Source organism: Saccoglossus kowalevskii, chromosome 15 (genome assembly GCF_978046115.1).
Source record: "Saccoglossus kowalevskii chromosome 15, keSacKowa6.1, whole genome shotgun sequence".
Lineage (NCBI taxonomy): Eukaryota > Metazoa > Hemichordata > Enteropneusta > Harrimaniidae > Saccoglossus > Saccoglossus kowalevskii.
In genome coordinates, this window is record NC_140655.1 from 24,950,125 (window position 1) to 24,970,071 (window position 19,947).

Consider the following 19,947-nt stretch of genomic DNA (forward strand, 5'->3'; position numbering starts at 1 on the left):
TATCAACAATTGGATTTACCTAGGGTTTCGATAAATACAATCAGTCGGTTTACTGCAACTGAGTAAGTGAAACCTGTATAGTAGTCTTATGTGGCTTAACATCCACCAAAGCCTTCGCAACGAAATACAATTTGAAAATACACATAATTTTAAATGCACCATGTTATAATTTACGCTGCCGCTCTCAGATGATAAAATGCTAGTTCCAGGCCCAAATTTACCTTACTCCCTGGACGGGTCCGGAATGATACTATAATTTAACAACGAATAAATAATGACTTAATACTGCGCAATTATGTAATATTTCATAGTGTGCCCGCTTTCGGTTGCTTAAGTATAGAAACGATGATCCTGGCCAACAAATGTTGACCCTGGATCAACAAATCTATATATATATATATATATATATATATATATATATATATATATATATATATATATATATATATATATATATATATATATATATATATATATATATATATATATATATATATATATATATATATATATATATATATATATATATATACAGTGGCCCCTCGCTAAGTCGCGCCTCGGTAAGTCGCGATTCGGCTAAGTCGCGGGTACTTGGATGGCTCCCAAAATTTCTATTGTGTTTTGACAGCAATTTTGAAGTACAAAGACTAATGTTTCGTGGCATAGTGTTTTTAACTAACCGTTAAAGAGACAACTTAACACCCACTGTCCGTCAATTGCTGAGATGCAATGGGTGACGGCGGCCTTACTCAAGGTGTCAACAGGGGTGTCGAGTAGTGACCGTACGTACTTCTTGGCCGGTCCCATTTTGGTATACCTCTACAAAAACTCGCTACAATGAGTTGAATTCATAGAATTCTGATCTCTATTTCTCAATTGAGCAGCATGTCAAAGCGAAAGCTATACAGCCTGTTCGTACGCCATAAACTCACGGCGATCGACCGTGTCAAACCAAGTTAAGGGTTGCACGTGGTTGAGCCCACTATTCGTGGGTGGGTAAAAAATGAAAAGTAAATTTGTTTTCAAAGTTGACCAAGAGGCGGGACTGAACAGAAAAACAAGCGAAAGTGTCCGACAATGATGACACCGATAAAGCTGTTTACGTTTCTTTAAGAACGGTCTCCCGGAACTCCACTATCTGGTCCCATCACCCAATGCAAAGCATACAACTCAGATATGACGACTTTGAATTTGAGGCCAGTTCAGGGTGGTTCTTGCGATGGCAAAGAAGACACGCTATCGACACACGCAGTCTCAATCCAAGGCGAAGCTCGATCTGGGAACATTGACGCTGTCGGAACTTTTCCCGAAAAACTGAGAGAAATTATCTATGAAGGTGGTTATTTTGACGAACATGTTTATAATTGCGATGAAACTGGTTTATGTTGGAAGCTGTTACCGTCGAAGTCGCAAGCAACAGCAAGCGGCCCACATAATATCAGACACAAACAAAATAATCAACGCAATGTTTACAGCAAACATAATCATGATTTTATTCGAATACTGCCTGACACATGTGATGATACATCAATTAACTAAACCGAGGGTTTATATGTGCTTTTTATATGTTTTTCAATGCACGACCTCCCTCTTTCACGACGTCCCTCGGTAAGTCGCGGCCCTCGATAAGTCGCGGTTTTTGCTTGGATCCCAACACCCGCGACTTAGCGAGGGGCCACTGTATATATATATTGATCACGAGTTATTTGTATTAAGGTAGCGGGACTATTATTTGCATACTTGTTTTCATCTTCTAATTGTGACTAAATGACTACAAATAGACCCAGGAAAGTATATATTTTTAGAATCGCCAGACTTCAAGCTTTACACAAGTGTATTTTGCATGCCCGTATCTGCATTCTACGACGCGTTACTCAACCAAAGGTGAAAAATTACTTTTTCTGTAAAAAAAATAATTACGCATTTATGCTGGCGATAAGAAGTATTTTTTCACTTTTCCTAGTTGTTCAATAGTCTGGTAAATTGAATGTGTCTGGTCAGTTTTATTCAAGCAACGCATTTTAAAAAATAGTGTGCTGAATTTCAATTACTGTTTTAGTCGCATTGCCCCCAACTCGAACCACAACTCGTTGGTAAATAATCGATGAAATAGTTTGTCTGGACACATTCAAGTTCCTCTCACTGTCACCTTAAAGCTGTGAAAATTTGGTGTTAATCCGACGACAATAAGTATACGTTATTTTTTGTTAAAGACCTTGTATTTTGAAAAACATAAACTCCTAGAAAACGTCCATGAAGTAACAGCAAAGATTTTCAAGCTTGTTTATCGGCACAATCAATTAGTTTTCCCATCAAGGTCTGTTTTAACATGTGTAGGGACATCCAAATGTGTAAGGCTATTGGAAACCAAAAAAATAAAGGAATGGGATAGCTATAATTGGATAAAATCGGCAGATGAAAACACCAAAATCAATGATTTTTTTCAGTGGCCGTGTGACCTTGTGTCTGACACATTCATATGCAAATAACTAATCTGTGAAACAAATAGAGGCGGAGACAAACCACTCAAATGTTTGGAAACACTAATTGTGTGTCAGATAGCTACTGATAACACATCCTAACATTGCTTTGTCTTGAGTTTATCTTTGAAACTTATAGGCACATAGATTAAACCTGTGTTGTTGATTTTGGAAAACACTACTGAAGCTGCCTTGCTTCCCTTCAGAAAATCTACATTTTAACCAACTTACATGACATTCTATGTTATGTTGACTTTATCACATGAAAGTTTATAGTGCATTTCATCAATTAATAAATAAATGTGAAAATCGTAATTTTCAACACAAATAATAGTCTCGCTACCTTAATATACGGAATGAGGTAAACTTGTAAATTCCTGCATATAGATATACCGATACACCTAGGAGTGTTCTCTGCATCAGTATTCATGTAGTTATTTTATTTCATTATCCGTAGTTCGATTTGTATATATATAGATTCTATAATCCATTTTAATTTCACTTTTAATGTTTTTGATAAGCAAGCTAAAATTAACCGTCTGATATTTCAGCCTATCACACCAACGCAAATCCCGACCCAAGTAAAGAAAGGGAAATGAACCCATCACATGCCCCAAATCACTCTGGTTTCTGATATTCCTAATCGTCAAATCAAGCTATTTGTGAAAGTCGTACAATTGGGACTGGTTGCCAGGTACGTCACCATGGTAACTGCGGCACACATTTGATCGCTTTGGCAAAGCTTACAATTGTATGAGTATCCAACTCTCGTGTTGCTATAGTGAATGCATTTCATCAACAATGAAATCGAAAAAGATCGCCTTTATATCTGCATGGCATACTGGCATATTGTGTTTTGACATTAGTTCCATTGAATAACCACCAAAATAATGATTGATCCGATTGAATTTAAAATCACTCAATGCGTGTGTATATACGTTACTAGCAACGTTGAATATATCCACAGCGGAATGTGCCTAAACAGGATTAATTCATTTAACACCTGTATGACTTCTGAAGGTTACACATCCTGTTAATTTTACATCATGGAATAGTTGCGTTATAGCAGAAATAATTTCAAATAGTATATGTCAAATTCTGTCATGTTTTTTTTTTAACTTTAATGACAACTGCTCACATTTGGAGGAAGTACTCGGATTTCTTTTATAAAGTAAATGTGTACCCCCCCCCCCTTCCTGCCCGCCAAAGAATGTACGAGGATGTGTGAACTTTTGGAGGTCATGCATAATGTCTGTTTCATTACATATACAAGTATTCGCATATCAGGATGTAATATGAGGTTATTACGGGAATACCTGAAAGTATGCGCGAAGACAGTACAGCGGGAGTATCGACCGACGCACAGCGGATGTCCATGCGACGGCGTACTGTCTGAGTGCACACTTTGAGCTATCCTCGTAATAACCTTATTATTATACATTTTTTCCTTTCAATTCGCATTACCTTATATGGTAGGATGAAAATACCCCGCAAATACCGCAAAATTACGGCACGCTGTAACTTATGGCGTTACGATGACAGATGTATAAGAATACATGTACTTCTAAGTAGCATACCAGTAATGACTAGTGCATGTTCGGTGACGCGCATATAACAGTATTGCTCATAATTCACGCAATGATTTGGATTAGTTTGTAACTGCCCTAATGTACGTTAGTTGTGTATTTTTTTTTGTTATACGAATGATTGAACAAGATCCAAGCAGTCATCTGATATACTTGAGGAAATGCAGAAAGGTCCAAGCGTTGCATTAAAATGTGAGGGAGTCTGGCATACTAGAAAACTAAGTAGTTAATGGTTGATCAGTCAACCATATTTATTAATTGTGCAAATTGCGAACCAGTGTTTTAAAGAACGATGCGATACTGCTCAACCAAGGGATCACTGATCACATAGACCTAATAGCGATCAGTTTCATGGGACTGAGAGAACTCATTGCATAGTATATGAATCAGTGTCTGTATAAAAATGCAACTCAGCATCAATAAAAACACGTTCGTGGTGATAAAGCAGAGAAAGAGAAAGTAAATACAGTCAAATAAAAGAATGGTCGAGCTGAAAATGACGTATAGTCCAACAAGTACCTTAACAAAGCTGTGAAACAATTAAAAAGATGCAATAAAATCGAAGAATCACCTTCGGACAAAACGTAATGCTACCACGCGGATACAGAACATAAACTATAGAAGCAAACTATATCTTGCTGAGTTCTCGCTGACAGCGAGAGAGCAACGAGATTTGTTTTTGGCTCTCAATTAGTATTTTAGGGCTCATACCACTACTTGACTTTCCATAGACGACAATGTTAACATATGACGAGATTGCTATAAGAAAATGATGAACAAAGTTGAAAACATGGCTCAAAAATGGGAAATCAACATGTCAGTAATCAACCATATGAAAAAAACTAACATGTTGGCCAGCTCAAACTCTTACAAATCTCAGGTAAACAAGACACACCTACTGTATTTGGATTGCACCTAGAGAAATCACTGGAAAAACACCAAGATTAGAACATCCAATTACACACACAGGTTCACAGCCACTAAGTAGTAAACAAAAGACCATATGTTGGTCTCACCTTTGACCCAGTTGATTACGCTCTCAAACAGGGAGCACCTGAGACAAAAAATATTTAAAAAATCTCATTGGTTGTTGCAAGACATTTAACGAGCAGGCATTGGGGCTAATCTGCACTGGCTCGGAAGGTTGTAAATGATTAGCTAGTTTGAATTTGCATAACAATACTGACAATGAACGTGCATTCAACGCCACAAGTTTTTTTGTTTTTTTAGCCAATCAGAATTCATCTTCCGAGCCAGTGCAGATCAGCCGAGGCATTGGTTAATTAGTGGCATGAGACCTAAATGGCGCACTATTCGAGGGACAAAATCAAGTCTCGTAGTTGTCTCGCTCTCAACGAGATCTCAACGGCTATTTACGTCTGTTGAGAAAAAGTTTAAGCTTTGCAGGTAAGATCGCTAACGAATACCTTGTGCAGCGCATAGGACTAAGAGGAAAATCACTGAAATTATTCGATAATTGTTTCTTTATTGCCTACTACCCGGAAAACGATGGTGTACTAATTAACATAACACGATGTTCCTTAGCTGTTGTGCTAGGCGCGGCAGAACATAGAGGAAAATATCGCACCGGATTTCAGAAGCAGCTACGAAAACTGTAACATACACGAAGAGCATAATAACATACACCACAAAAACATGATAGTGCTCCCATGACCTGCGTGGTTGCGAAAAATGACAGTGAAGCCATGGAGGTTAATAGCCTAATAGAGGTCATAGCAAAGCAATAGTTGTTGCAGTTGTTAAAAGAGAATATTCAAGAATAAGCATGCTTTAGATTAGTAAGTAAAATTTGAGCGATTTCCAACTGGTTTTGAGATGGTGACTGATACATTTAGGGTAGTAGTCAGCTTAGTCAACATTTCAAAATGTTTAATTTGAAAAAAAAAATGTGTAGTAGACTAATTGGCGCTATGGGTAAAATGTCTGTACTTTTCACGAGTTTACATTGTCGTATATGACAGGTTTAATTGTAGCATGAGACCAAAACCTGCGTATACTATATGTGATGTATTCGTCTAACATTGCGAATATTTTTTGGGTAGTATAAAATAACGCGTAATGTGCTGCGCTAGTGTAGTGTATTCGACGTTGTAATGTTGTTGAGTGTCCATTGGTGGTTCCCATAATGTTTCTGTATGTATGAACGACGTACATTAAAACGGCCATCTGTTATTTATAAGTGACGTTATAAATCAAGACAAGTGACACATAGTAATAATAATAATAATAATAATAATAATAATAATAATAATAATAATAATAATTCAAAGCTTATTATGTTGGCTTTCACAGTGAACCCTGCGACTACTCTGCTGTACTTCGATTCGTTGTGTAACTGTCACAGAATATTAATTGGAGCTAGTGGCGTTGTGCGCTACGCCTGTGCTTACCGTGGCAAGGGGCTTTGATGTGGTCGTCAGCTCGAATTGTGTGTGTTCCATGAGTTATGCTCATAATATATCTGTAATTATATTCATAATAATTGTCCGCCTTATTAGCATAAATTAATTCTAATTCTAATTACGTATTAGATTATTTTCATTGCATAATATCATATAATAGTATATGTGTTATCGATACATATCGATACACTAGTTCAAATGACTTATCGTTGAATAATGTAGAAGATAGTTTGATTCTACAATGTGACAGATTACTCCGTGTCTTACTATCAATAATACAGTCACCGAGGCAGTAAAGTCGCTGTGACACAGATCAGATTAAACTTATCATTCCAAGCAAGGTTGTCTATATCATATCAGATAGACATTATAACTCACAAATATAGTTACACATATATGTAATAAATCATTTTGGTTTGATATGTAATTTTATTGTGGCGATGGAACGTATGCACGTAGAACCACGGGAATTAGAAGTATTATGCATATGACGGGTATACTGATATGATAATGGTACGTTACATCACTGCGTACGCGTATAGTAAGTATGCCGACTCTTAACCCGGCGCTGGATGAACACGAGACAGGAAATACTAAAAATACACTAGGGTCGTCATAAACATTTAGTTTTTTAAGAATTATTCGGTAATACTCTCGTCATTATATATCACAGTGTAAAATAATGGTTTTTGGGACTGCATTCACCGTGATTGAATTTTGTTTGCACTAACTCTTTTCTTGCAGACGTTCCCAGTAGAAAAAACAGTACTAGTGAACTTCTCGTATGTCTAATATCGTGCTCTCATTTGTATTGTAAATAAGCGACATGTTGTCATGGTAACATATTCACCGGCAAATAAGTTGTTCATCTCCGGGTCAATGTATGCGTTGCTTCCCTTCGGAGTTACTAAAAAAAAGATAACAGCATTTGTAGTAATTAAAACCTGGAAGGTCCATTGAACACTTAGTATTCCTCACACGCAGAACGACACTCAGTTGTACAGATTTCATATAATTCAATATAATAATAATAACACTGTTATTATACTGTTCCGAATAAATATATAGACGACTTCACATGCTACATTGAATTTTTGGAGACCATGGTGCGCGTCAACGGGAAACATCTGTGTTATTATTACAACTGTGTTCGTGACAAGTTTATCTCTGAGCACAGCGTGAAGTGTGTGTATAGAGGGGTGGGTGTACTTTTATTGAAGAGCCATCATACTTTAGTAAGCCTCAAAGAATAGCGACTTTAGTGAATTGGTGCACTGAAAGAAATAAGCTTGTCAGTGCGCCATCACATGAAGAGCAATCAATCAAGAAATCAATGATTATAACCTAAGTTCGGATTGATCTCTTGATCTAAATTTGTCCTTCACAATACATTGTCACGTGAGAGAAAGTGGATTCTTACTAAAATTCAATCATACAAGTAAATGGTGTACATCTGTCTGATGTTAAATCACATCTTTCGAATTTTGTTAATGCGTTCCTTGACAGATCAACAGACAGGGACCAATTACTGAATTGCAAGCCAAGTGAAACAGTGGGCAGATGTGAATTCACTACTGTACTCATGTCATGGTTCTTCAACGTGTGCAAAAGACATAAACAGAGGACTTTATATTATATTCCTCATCCGATAGATGGTTAGTCTCCCAAATACCATATTGCACAGCAAATCGTGATATATTGAATCTGATGTTTGGATGAAATCCATGATGCGGGAAGATACGCTAATTAACCTTGTATAACCCGCAAGAATGGGTTATTTATAATAATACTTTTCATCCGTCGTTTGCTTTGTATCTGTGTATCAGTTGCTAGTCGACAGTTTTGGGTTTTTGGACATTCACAATTTCGAATTTGCATATCATTTATGTATTTATATAACTTAAACATAATTTTATGAATATTTGCTAGTTAGATGAACGATCTATATACAACCAATTAGGTTTACTCCCGAATATTTGTCAATCTTGTTCTGAAATGTTTCAGTTTTGTTCATAGATCGTGTATATGGTTTACCACAAACGCCAACAATAGAACAAATGATTAGGTTTCTGTACCGTGTGTAGACCGACAGAAAACCAAATTAGTTTTGGTCAGACTTAATTGCTCAATTGTTACTTTAAAAGGTCATAATCTAATAAATTAGATTTTTCATTTATAGCACAGATTTTGATATACATCAATATTCTAATTTAATTATTCTAGACTGTTCTTGGTATTCTCAATGTACTCTCAGTCTTCAGCCTTATTAACTTGAAGAGAAGTTCATTTAAAAACAAATGGTCAGGGGGAATGTGATCATAATGCTCATTTCTTCAATGATCGAATCATTATAAGGATCGTGCTGCCCAGGGTTGTATATGGTGACTTTAAAATACCATCCCTAGCAATTTACCATCCCTAGCAACAATTTATGTTGAATAGTTTACAGCCACAAATATTATAAAAAAAATTACTGAAAGAGAAAGTCCGATAGTAGAACATCGTGAAACATATCTCAAAACTAAGTAAAATAAAACAGTACGTGAACAGTCAATTTATTTTGGTCAACCTCTTAGTTCACTACGTATGGTGTCACTGTTTTTATCCGGGTATTTTTAGAATATCTAGGAAGATCGCTGGCATAGCAAGGGCCATTAAAACAGGGCGGGTTCATGACACCATGTAGAACCATTTACGAAAACCATTGGAAATATATAATTTAAATTACTTGTTAAAATTGTAGTCAATCTCTTATGGGCATCGCACGAAAGGTTGTCTCGTAGTAAATGTATCGTTACAATCCTGTTCAATATGCCATGAACGCATATAGACTGGTCACTTCCCATAGTGACTGAACCATCGATATTTTTTTAGATAACCCTACAACCAGAAACACATTAGAAAAAATAGTGATTTAATTAAATATATATAAAATGTGCCATGGTTTTTTTCAAATGGCATTTGAAAATGAGCTTAGACAAGCAATGGCGGAATTCAATTGGAATAGTGGATGGATGTGCCCATTCACATTTTGATCAGTATACCTAAAGTGTGCAATAATGAACTGCATCACAGAGTAATACACTGTCACTGTGTGGACGTGTCTCGAATGAGAGATATTTTGAAAGTGTATAGATAGCAACGTATACGCAATTGATACATTTAATGAGATGGCGCAAACAGTAATATGTGAACCATTCAAACATTTAATTTATGTTTTTACAAACTGCTATTGTTAAGGGTCTCATTCCGGCGCTTTTTCTGACAGTGTCCATCATTGTGACGAAAACTGAGCACTTGTCAAATTGCTTTCGCTGTAATTATCATATTTGTATGCTTTGTAGTGCGCCACATACTTAATATGGAGGCCAAATTCATCGTGCGAGATTCATTTACTATACGCTGGCGTATTTCAATTTACCGAGGGAATTGGTTGACACCAGAGTAGCACATTCTTAGACAAATAGACGTAGTCCTAAACAAGGGATATACGTCATGTAGCAAAATGCACTATGTTAGCTGATTGCTGTGTTTTTAAACAATTAGTAAACCTGTTTTTTTTTTTAAATACGCCAAAGTAAGGAACAATAGGTTGGATACTTTTCGAATTATTAAAATATTTTTTTGATATGAATATAGTTTTATTTTATAAAAATTTGATATTAGATATTTGTTGCTTGGGTCGAATATTTCAAGATTAACCTCCGAGTTTTTAATATATCGCAAGACAGAGACGCTGTCATTAACAGAACATGGTAACAGATCAATCTAAAATGTTATTCGTGTAAACTGTCTCAACGGGTTTGTCAAGGTGAGGAGACCGTCTATCCAGTCAGCACCATGTTCAATCCATCAATCAATCCGCTTTTTTAGATTGCAGTTGCAGCACATTAATGTCGACGAGATAATCTCTGACGTGAAGTGATGAATTATTTGCGAATAGTCCATGAGGTACATTTAAAACACCTCGAACCAACGGTAACACAAGGGTTTAGAAAACTATCAGTGATGCAAATCACAGCACCAACCAAGCATCACTTAGCCGTGTATAGTGCACTGCGATGATGAATGGTATGATCACCGACAGACCGAGTCTAGGCTGAAATATATCAACATGAACCCAAGACTTTCCGGTACATCTCATCGGAAATTTTCCTGATCGTCTGTCAGACCAAGGAGGTATTCTATTTTGTGTTATGACCCGTACATGGCGATCTGCCCTCGGGTGGAGACAAGAACAAAATAAGAAGTAATCGTGATTGTCGTTTCAGACAAACTAAACTCCACCGTTTGGAAACACGCTGGTGGAACTGGTTATTACACTCTGGCGATTTAATGCCAACTGACTGACACCAGGAAAAATAAATAAAGCAGACAACAAATTCCAAAGGAAATAACACAAATTAAGCGTCAACGGAAACCGAAACCAATGTCTGTGATGCCCCTTCTCATGAGCAATCAGCTAAATAATCATTAAGTATCAGAATAAGCACGATATTTAGTTATCGAACGATGGGTCATGCCGGGAGCCACATTAATTCTTTACTCTAGTTTAAAGAGCAATCGTGAAAATCACTAAATTGGGTGCCATTGCAAATATTGTACTTTGTTGTTTAATGCCATCGCTTGAACATGCTGAATTGATACAATAACAGCTAGAACAATTCTACCCGTCATGCATTGAATAAATGCCAACTTGTGACACCCTGGAGAGTAATTAAAATGCAGTAATACAATGATTTTCACAGATCTTAGTTAAGACACTTTGATTAAGTGCTTAGATAGTAAATGATAACAATGCGTGACATTTATATTATACACAAAACATTCCTATGCTCGTTCTCGAATGGAAGCTCATACAATGGTTTGTATATAATAATGTGCTTTCACAAAGGCGCTTCACAACAACGATATTCACATTTGGTTCAGTTCAGCTGAACCACTTAAGAGTTGCAGGTCACCCAGGTTAATCTACCTGGAAGTGTATCTTGGATTATATTTACCCGCTCATTCTCGGAATTGAAAAAAGACAAATCCTCTATACCCTAAAATAAGAAACATTGTTGTGTGTAATGCAGAGAGAGTTACATTAACGGGGAAGGGGGTGACACAATTTTCCCAAAAATGTACGTAAATTAACATTTCATTTTGTTTTTTCCATTGAATATACCGTGACCTAATATGGCCGCCAAAATCTCGTTCTACGTGAGAGTCAGGTGACATTTTTTTTGCTCCTCAAATAGTGTTCCATACTTCTTGTCATTGCGTCATTTCCTGTCATTGCGTCCATGTTCCACCCGTCCGATGTAACCATGGTATTTGACGGGAGATTGAAACGCTATTTTAGAAGCAAAAACAAGTTTTGTTGGTCTACCGCTCTCAAAGATTTCCCCCATCGCGCTTTGCGTCTGAATTCTATACAGGTAAAAACACAATCATTGAGCTCTTTCACAGGAAATCACACACTCAACGGTTAACGAACGTTCATAATACATAACGTCACTAGTACAACAATTAATACCTAATTACCATAAAATCACACTCTATCGGAAGCAATATATTATACGAAACTCGTTGAGATCATTGTGCGTCGAGTCGCATTAGCGCATGTCATCCTCCAGTTCAACGTATGGAAACGTCACTCCGAAATTGTGATTATTCAACGAGACAGTAGAATGATGCATGTGCGAGAGGACCTATTTATTTCTAACTGCTTACACAATAACCATAATAAAAATACATACACACGCATTTACCTCAATGTTTCTTCTAGCACCCCACATCACTTACAGCTTTTGCTGTGCAATCGACGTTTGCGTACTGAATCAATGGGACAAAGATTCCACACACTGGTCTCTTGAACACGTTTAACAACTCAACTTTAACCTTAATATTTGTATAATGGTGATTGCAATTATTATGCAATATGAACCATTTAACGTCATTATGTAGTACGGTTTCTACAGCATGGCAGTCTACTTCAACAAAATGGCCGCATTATGCAAAAGACGACTGAGTGTACAGCGTACATTTTTTCCTGTGAACGTACACGATTTCTATACTATCTTCTGTTACTTGACAGTTCATCAGTGATAGATTTGGTATTTGGCATGATGTTCTTTCTACAGATATGCACACACATTTTTCGCGGCACGTTGTAAACGTTAGTGACACACTCGTATTAGATGTTTTATGTTCAGAACACATTATACTAAACCGACGGAACTGGGAACGCGCGTGCTTTGTGTAGTATTTAATAGTCAGCATGGACCGAGAGCCGGTACATATATATATGGAAAACAGTAGTAGGTGATCGTAGTCCGTGGGAAGTATTCAATATAACCAGACATCTCGGGCGATGGCCTTTTATCTGTTTGTCATTTGAATATAATTGCGTCAGGTGCATTTGTCAACATGTATACTATTAGTGAGAACATGCGGTTTCAGAAAAGAAGTCATTCACAAAATATGGTAACAGGAAAACTAATTGGATTCCTTTATTCTGTAGACCAATATTTTCTCGCATACAACATGTTATTGTCAATGGCCAACCAGCTATTTACACATTCTACGACTTCAGTAATTTGCCATTAGATAATTGTGTTTCAAGCTTTGTAAGCCTCTATTTGACACAAACGTAAACATTGTGGCTAATATAAATATTGCGTCGATGCGGGAGTGCACACCGAAATTTGACTATTACATCTTTACAAATGTTTACGCTAATCACCAATAAAGTCAGTGGTAATATATTTCGCACGAATATATTTTCTTATGACTTATTTCTGCAAGGTAAGTGTAATGGGTAGCAGCTGTAGAAACACTTTTTACGTTGAAATGTTAAGGTTTTTTTTAATCGATATCTCAACCTTTGCTTTCAAAAACCCAATTTTGTACGAAAGTCTTTGTGTTCCAATATTTCATATAACTTATTACGTATTTGTATAATTTACAAATTATATAATTTATGATATTGTTGTATTATATAAACAATTTCGAACGTGAACTAAAATAATATCATAAAATAACAGTTGCATTAAATATCCGTGGTTGGAAAAATTGAACATGCCTGCTTCATCGAACACTTCAGAACAGTAGAGTCATAGACCATCACTTCACACTGTCAGAGCAGTGTCGCCCTCAAGGATCATTCACAATGATGAATGCATCGCATCGCTGTGAGAATCATCGACATATACAAATTCAAAGCAAAGTATTTTTAAATATTAACCGCTGCATTCATTATTTAATTTGAGGCAATAAACGTAGCGTTAATTCCCGAGATGGTTTACAAAAATAGAAACTCCTTAGAATCCTCGTGAAAAAATAACCTACCAAAAGTGCTCTCTCCATGTAAATTTCTACTCTGCACACTCAGAATACATTATACATCCACCTAGGTGAAACTAATAGACGGTGAGATTATCTGAGGTTTTTGGGCTTGAATGCTTCTATCCAGTGGGATAAAGGATTGATTGTGTTAAAGGTGGAGGTCTAGCGCATATTTCACGGAGAGTAGGACATTTGATACTGGCACGGAATTTAAACCAGCGTCATTAAAATAAGTCACGTCACATATGCAGGTGATTGAATGAAGAACAAAGCAAACATAGATCGTATTGCAACATACAATAGATAAGAGAGATGAATGTTTTTATCTAGTTCTATTTTAAAACATCAATCACGTGTATGCTACAATATATATTTTCTTTATTTCTGACTGATTTTATTTTTTTATTTCACTGGTATCGTGTGTGTCGCATAGACCGTTGTTGTATGTTGAAAATCTGTGTAGACAAGATTGATGTTTTTGTAATAGACATATTTATAAAGTGAAATCAAATAATGTTGACTTTTACTAGAGAACTAGAAACACGTGTTGTTGTTCTTTTTTTTTTGCACATCATTACTTATTTTGATGCGTTCTATACTGACGATGTCTTTGTTTGGATCAATAATTAATCGCAACATTGACTCAGATTGCCGATATGTCCTGTTTGTAGGTAATATTGAAACCTTCTAAGACCATTGTATAACACGTTACGATAGTTATCCACAAGTTCATGAACTTAGACGCAAATAATTTCTGAGATCTCGTCGGTGACGAGAGTCACGTGACGTATTTTTTTTTCTCTTCAAACAGTTTTCAACGTTTACTGTTCCAAGTATTCTGGTTAAGTGGGTCAGTAGACCTGAACACTATTTGAGTCGCAAAGTTTTCTCCCTTTCAACAACATCGGGGCTATTTGCGTGTAAGACAACTCGTGAGAAAACTACGGATCTGGGAAATGCACATGGTTCGTGGAAAGTTGGATTTTTTCTGTAAAGATTTGGGAAATAAAATAAATAAAGAAAACAATATTTTGTTTGTAGTACAGTGTGGTAGAACGACTCACTGGAACAGTCAAAATCAAAAAAAGAATCATGATTGGAAGAAATATTAGCTGGTTTTGCGATTCCCTTAATTTCAAGTTCTGTTGTCACTGGAACAGTCAAAATCAAAAAAAGAATCATGATTGGAAGAAATATTAGCTGGTTTTGCGATTCCCTTAATTTCAAGTTCTGTTGCGATATAATCGCCAAAGAATGTAATGTATTTGTTTTAAAATAGTCACTAAGTCCATTAAATGTACATGGATAACAAAAGAATGTGCGTAGCCACAATTTCAGGCTATAATTGGAATGTATAGCAATTGTCTAAAATGGAGTAAATGCTCTACCTACCGTGATGTATTAATTCATCGGTGAACGTGTCAGTTTCTTCCAAATAGCAATCCGTTTTTTTCTTCCACGGCAAAGTAATGCGTCCGTGTATGATAACCCTATATATAGATAGAGAAAGAGAGAAAGAGAGAGAATGTTATTATTGTATAACTTATACAACTGCCATCCGTTAGACTTTCAAAACCAATAGATTCCTCATCATTAATTAAAGTCACCCTTTCGAAAGTTCATTATTGACATATTCGATCCGGTAGCATAGTAAATGCAGACACACGTATCATTTCACTTGAGTCTTGTCTCCCGTATAGCGAATGAGGAACACGTGAAGCGTTCAAATTACTCTTCGGCGTTGTGTGAAGTATTGACTATTATGAATGCAATTTCGGATAGTGCCTCCGCCATTTCCTGAAAGTCATCTCACTGTCATCATTTCAGAAGATGTATAGAGGCGTTCGAATCCTCGATTCTGAATATCAAAGTAACGGTAGACATGTTTTTGCTTGTTTGTGTATATGTGTGTGTACGTGGTGTACTCTTATTGATCGATATGTGCTGCATTTAGCTTAATAATAACAATGTAACTTGAACATTTCAATTCATGTATAATTGTATTTTATTATAAGTCAATGGATAATGAAACCGGATACAAATTGTGTATAGATTTGTGTTTGTGGAAGCATAGGCAGCATCATTGAATTTATCATAGTAGTATATGCTAATTAAATTAAGTGTGTGTTAGGTCTGTGGCATACGGTTAATACCAGTATGCATCCCTATTCATGTTCCTGTGATCGAATTTGTCATTTTGTTTTTATTTAACGTATTCAAGCTAGCAGCGTGCGCTGGTTGACGTGGTCTTTGCGTTATGACAAGCAATTATTCACAAACAGAATCACTTCACACGTTGACTGAAATTATAATCTACCAAAATAGTCTAGGGTTCCGTATATTACGTCGGTGAGTGTGGGTGGGTGGACGGATGGGTGGATGGGTGGACGGATGGACGGATGGGTGGACGGATGGGTGGATGGGTGGACGGATGGGTGGACGGATGGACGGATGGGTGGACGGATGGGTGGATGGGTGGACGGATGGACGGATGGGTGGATGGGTGGACGGATGGACGGATGGGTGGACGGATGGGTGGACGGATGGACGGATGGACGGATGGGTGGACGGATGGGTGGATGATGAAAGGGCGTATGAATGAATGTGATTATTGTATTAATCTGTGAATTTACTACTATAATTTGAATAGAAAACACAATTGTATTCCCAAATTCAAAGAGAAACATTGATAAAATTGTTTAATTTTCTTGACCGTGACATAGAGTAGACATGTTTTCTTGTAAACTTTGTATAATACAGATACCGTTGTTTATAAATTACAGGCACAATGCACTCACATAAAGACGCAGCACTCGATAATAACTGCACACACAAATGCAGCTCAAAATGGACGCGGACGTGAAGTAACTAAATTGACATACGTACGCCGAATATCAATGCATATAAAGTTAGGTTCAATACCACTTTTAATTTTAGAAGAATGAGTAAATGATTTTTACAGATTGCTTTGAATCGGCTGCATGAGGTTTATTTTCAAAGTTTTTTTTCAGTAGCAATTAATGCAAATTGCCGCGACAGGATAGCACACGCATCATAATCTCGATATATTTGATTGGTGCGTATATGGCTTTGGTGACACTTTTAGAATATTAAAACCCGTATTGGTGGCCAAAAACTATGGTAGTTCAATCACGAAATCTATGCTACAGACACACAAGGCAGTATGTTGATGTATCCATCAGAGCAGATAACCACGTGTATCTCCAGTTATATCAGTATACCTATACATATTTAAATATTGAAGTGTTAAGTCATGTTTCATATCATACCGACTGTTTCTAATACGATGTACATTGCATACCAATGCATTATACAACAGATGCGTTAGACAATCACTTCATCATACATCAAAGTGTGTAATTTTAAAAGACCAAAGTTCAATGATTCCTTTCGATGGAATGCAGCTTTTTTTATTACAGTGGACGTAGATGAATTCTTACAAGAGCGGTTAATATTACGACCAGTAGAATTCAAATATTCCACCACGCAAAACAAGATATCATCAATTATATTACAACCAATGTGAAAATAATGTATTAATAACATAAATGTTTCGCGCACGTGTGGTAGTTAACAATGAGAGAACAGACGATTTTCAGCACAATGTTAGTGTTGTTGTTCTTCTTTCATTTAAACAATTAATCTTTAAGTGAAGGTAGATTTTTGATTAAAATGAGATTTGTTTATCGGGAAACGTTTGTTGGATATTACCCTGCAATATTTTACAGTGAGCTAAGCAGTTTCATATTTAACATATCAAATCAAGTTGAGGTAATTTATCAATTGTATTAGGTGAGGCTACAATTAATAATTAAATTAGCGGAGTCTTTCATTAATTAACCGTCAGAAAAACGGAATACATGGGGAAACTAAGTCCAAGAACACAAAACACACGACTGACAGCCACCCGCGAAAACAACATAACAAAACAACTGATAATTAAATACGTAGACCCTGTTCTACATGTACCTCCCGCCATAATCACGTGGTAAACCTGGGGTCTGCATCATACAAGTGACATTGATGCCATGTGAAACTATCTTTATAGCATTGTTTATTGTATTTAACAACAATTAATATTGCTACAAGAATGGTCGTTTCTTTGATGTTGTAATTTTATGATATTTTAGTGCGTTTGATTTTGGAGTCGTGACGACGAATAAAACATTTAATAGCACGACCAGATGTTGTTTCTCCGGTGCAGCTGCCCAGCTGCTTACTAATATTGATAGTCTCTAACGTTCTCTGGAATATTATCGCGCTGCGCATGCCTCGTACTCCAGTTTACGCCCTTTTAACCTTTCAAACCGGATGTAAATTTTATTCAACTCTCATAAAATAAACCTCCATTTTCAGATCATGATGTTAAACGAGACTTTGTTTTATTTGATTCAAAATTAATTTAGAAAATTTATTTTAAAATGTGAAAAATGTAGCAATGATGGCGGCAAAGATTTTGTTCCAACCATTTATGTGCCTCGTGTAGAAAATTTACTATTTATCGATCGCATCCCGTACTCCGTGGCATGTTCTAGAGCGGCATGATGCAATCCGGTGAATTTGAATGAATAATCTCTGTTCTATATTGACACAACACTTTATTACCTATATCACATGGGATTTTACAGTTCTATTTCGAACTCGCAATGTCCATAAGTCTCGCCATTCCCCCAGGCCACTGTTGCAAACAGTAATGTCAGAGTAAGCAAGGAATAAACTTACACAACAAACCAATACACGTCATTATGTCTATACTATTTAAAGCACGTACATCATTCACAGTTGCCTTGTCTCTTGGTACATTCCTGTCTGTCTTATATCGAGTACTCACTAACTCACTGTGTAACATGGGACAAAATCGAATGCACTGACGTGTGTTCATCTATTTGAGTTAACTTCTAGAACAGACATTGAATTGTTATTCCTTGGCATTCACAGTTTCTGATCAGACATGGATGGACGTGTGGACACATGACTGCAGTTCCCTCGATCACTAATGCTACAGACAACTAATTTTTAACTTTTTTTTTTGCTTGCCTGACGTGATCTCAATTTTGATGAAAGTGGCACTGTCCGGCTTTGTAATTCAAGTTACGTTCAGCGATATTCGTTTTTTAGTGGCTCATAATATTTTAACTAATGACAAAAGTTATATACAATAGACAGAAACACAGCCACTAAGAAGTTAGTAAATACGCAATACGAACATTACGAATAAAATAACATAAAATACGCGAGTCGAACTCGCAACTTTGCAAATGCGCCTCGCACACCGTTACGCCACGTCGAACTATTCCAAAACGACAGCTGGAAATAGCGTGTAGAAAATACGCTTTTACAATGAACATACATTATTCTAATCGCCGACGTCAAAAACAACAATACTACTCACGAATATATATTTGCAGTCCCCTTATAATGTATTCATGGGTATGTAATGTTTACTAGTATATTTCCGCCTGACTACTATTAATTGAAATTACCCATCGGAATAATCAATCAATTGTTATTATGATATGTATGTAGTTATGAGTTCAGGAATCGTGAATTGTGCAATATGACGTCACACAATGCTAACACGATGTCAGAAAAAGAGCATTTCACAGCCGGTGTGGGAGATAATGTCGCGGATTCGAACTGAGAAGAATCCCATAACCCGATTTGCCCGAATTCCCTGTCAAACTTGGTGTTCCATCTACTGAGGAAACCTGCGATGAGCAACGCTGCCGATGCAATGTCTCTTTATTTGTAACGGGTTATTAAACATAGTAACTGATACAAATTCTTCGGGTTTTTTTCAGTTGATTGGAGCGTTGTAAGTTATTAGTACTCTATTTTCACCTGGGAATAGTCTCTTTATACGGTTCATAACATGTAGTTTAAATAACCTATATCGTACCTGTGTTATATTATCATATGTCCCGAATAAAGATCCATTCCTATATACTAAATTCATATTAAAAGTATAACCGGGAGTAGTATGTATCGTCTTACCTTATCCACTGTCACACCAATGTTTCCGCACATATTCTCTATTCCCGTATGGAAATACACTTAATACAGTCATATGCTTTTATATTTTCATTGCAATACACAATGCCTTCT

At 36.5% G+C, this 19,947-nt stretch overlaps 1 protein-coding gene across 5 annotated transcripts in view; it reads right to left on the minus strand.

The window, feature by feature from the left end:
• LOC144356752 (uncharacterized) overlaps positions 1 to 19,947 on the minus strand; it is a 68,165-nt gene that overhangs the window by 11,959 nt on the left and 36,259 nt on the right. For 4 of the 5 annotated variants that reach the window (XM_078011444.1, XM_078011446.1, XM_078011445.1 and 1 more), the window contains one exon: positions 15,214 to 15,311. The gene's annotated coding sequence lies outside the window, so the exon portion shown is untranslated. Of the gene's footprint in view, positions 1 to 15,213; positions 15,312 to 19,836; positions 19,941 to 19,947 lie in introns of those variants that run through there. The other variant, XM_085490611.1, reaches the window with a different exon arrangement.